At 63.0% G+C, this 2,446-nt stretch overlaps 1 non-coding gene across 1 annotated transcript; it reads left to right on the top strand.

Annotated features, from left to right (window-relative positions):
- Positions 1-1,830: 1,830 nt before the first annotated feature.
- LOC140474759 (5.8S ribosomal RNA) lies at positions 1,831-1,984 on the top strand. The gene has a single exon (XR_011959394.1). It is a non-coding gene; the product is annotated as a 5.8S ribosomal RNA (ribosomal RNA).
- Positions 1,985-2,446: the final 462 nt, after the last annotated feature.

The raw sequence follows: 2,446 nt of genomic DNA, 5'->3' as shown, positions 1-2,446 counted from the left end.
AACTTGTCTCGCGAGGGTGGTTTCGGGGCCAGCAGGAGAGCTCGTCGGGGTAGCAGGCCCTGCAGCCGTGGTCACCGCCAAACCCCCACAACTCGAGCAAGTGAAAAAAAAAGTAACAAATAAGAAAGGATCGTCGGCTTGGGGGTACGCCCGTTTCCGTTTCAACTTGTCTCGCGAGGGTGGTTTCGGGGCCAGCAGGAGAGCTCGTCGGGGTAGCAGGCCCTGCAGCCGTGGTCACCGCCAAACCCCCACAACTCGAGCAAGTGAAAAAAAAAAGTAACAAATAAGAAAGGATCGTCGGCTTGGGGGTACGCCCGTTTCCGTTTCAACTTGTCTCGCGAGGGTGGTTTCGGGGCCAGCAGGAGAGCTCGTCGGGGTAGCAGGCCCTGCAGCCGTGGTCACCGCCAAACCCCCACAACTCGAGCAAGTGAAAAAAAAAAGTAACAAATAAGAAAGGATCTCTGTCGGCTTGGGGGTACGCCCGTTTCCGTTTCAACTTGTCTCGCGAGGGTGGTTTCGGGGCCAGCAGGAGAGCTCGTCGGGGTAGCAGGCCCTGCAGCCGTGGTCACCGCCAAATCGCCACAACTCGAGCAAGTGAAAAAAAAAGTAACAAATAAGAAAGGATCGTCGGCTTGGGGGTACGCCCGTTTCCGTTTCAACTTGTCTCGCGAGGGTGGTTTCGGGGCCAGCAGGAGAGCTCGTCGGGGTAGCAGGCCCTGCAGCCGTGGTCACCGCCAAACCCCCCACAACTGTTGGGCGCCTACCTGCGCGGGGCAGGAGGACACTTTCCGATTTCAAATCTCCGTTTGCCGAGTCCACCCCGAACGCACGCGGGCGGGCGGGTTCGCATCACCCTTCGTCACAAGGGGCGAAGCCCGTTCCACCGTCTCGTCAGTAGTGCCGACCGGTCTGTGATCGACGAGGGGAGCCACACCAGGTCCGGCCCTGCTGCTTGGCGGCACCGCGTCGTCGGGAGCTCGCGACAGACGGAGGGTTTCGGTGTACTCTCCAGCCACGGGAAACGAAGCCGGTGATGCAGGCGCCGGTCTTTCGCTCCCAAATCGGCTGGGTTTACATCGTTGCTATCTAGTCACGCTCCCTTCAAACCCGACGGGGTACCTATTCCCCTCACCCGTCTGTGCGTATACAGCCTCTTTGCACTTGCGGGATGGGGGTGGTGGTTTAAAGACTCTCGAGTTGCCGCCCGTCGGTCTCCGAGCTCCGTGCAGTAGTGATCCCCAGCGAACTGCCAGCAGGGCGAACGAGCGATCCCGCTCTCGGTCGGGGCGCCTGGCGTCGATCGGTGGTCGGTGGCTTGCGGGCAAGCTGCGCTGTGAGTGTGGGAACGAGTATGACGAGCCGTTGCCGCGACTCCCAGTCCACCTCGGCGGTGGCTGGGCCGGGCGGGCGTCTGCTCGGGCGAGTGCCGCCCCCGCCTCCTCGCAGGAAGTCCGCTCGCCGACACGCCGCCACGTGCACGCGTCAGTGACGCTGCCGAACCGATGGCCGGTGCCCGTTCCCGCCTCTGCTTTTCCTAGGGCAAAGCTGCTGCACGCCTCGTGATACTAGGCGGGCGACATGGTGGCGGTGATCCTGCCTCCGTCGCTGCGGTGCGTTGGGGCACGCATCGCCTCTTGGGCGCCCTGTCCTCCTCCCCCCAATAGACGTATGTTTCTGCGGGCCGCACCAGGATGGTGCTCCCCATCGCTTCACGCCACCCTGCTCCGCCCGCACGCCGGCGTGCAGGTGGCTGTAGCTCAAGGTGGGGAGCGTATGTGCGGTCCGGGTCGCTTTCCTCTGGCGAGGGAGAGACCTAAAACAAACTCAGACAACTCTTGACGGTGGATCACTCGGCTCGTGCGTCGATGACGAACGCAGCTAGCTGCGAGAATTAATGTGAATTGCAGGACACATTGATCATCGACACTTTGAACGCACTTTGCGGCCCCGGGTTCTTCCCGGGGCCACGCCTGTCTGAGGGTCGTTTGGCAATCAATCGCACTCGCCTTGGCTGGCGAGAGCGCGGCTGGGGTGTCGCAGAGGACCCGTCCTCTTTGTCCCCCTAAGTTCAGACTCCGGAGCCCTCCGGCGTCGGAGCGCTTGGCCTTTCCCCCCCACCCTGCACATTCCGTTCGTCAGGCTCGACGCCATCCCCCCGCCGGGGAGCGCGGCCTGGCGTCCGTCTGTGTCGTGGCAGTGGGGCCAGCACGGCTGTCACCGGTCCCAGAATGGCTGTCGGTGGTTCACACTGTGTGTGTGTGCCAACCCTCCTGGTCTCTGGGACACGGAGCTGCCACGAAGTGTTGAGCCTCCAGTGGGGGGTCTGCCTAAGCTCTGCACGTCCGCATTGGGTCCGTCTCTCGGTTGGCTGGCAGTGGAAAGAGTGAAGGGAGCCGCGGAGGTCCGGTGCTGGTGCGCCGCCGGCCTGACCGTGGAGCTCGCCGGT

Source organism: Chiloscyllium punctatum, unplaced genomic scaffold (assembly GCF_047496795.1).
Source record: "Chiloscyllium punctatum isolate Juve2018m unplaced genomic scaffold, sChiPun1.3 scaffold_1169, whole genome shotgun sequence".
Taxonomy (NCBI): domain Eukaryota; kingdom Metazoa; phylum Chordata; class Chondrichthyes; order Orectolobiformes; family Hemiscylliidae; genus Chiloscyllium; species Chiloscyllium punctatum.
The sequence above is the reverse complement of the archived record's forward strand: the minus strand, read 5'-3'. Positions and strand labels throughout refer to the sequence as shown.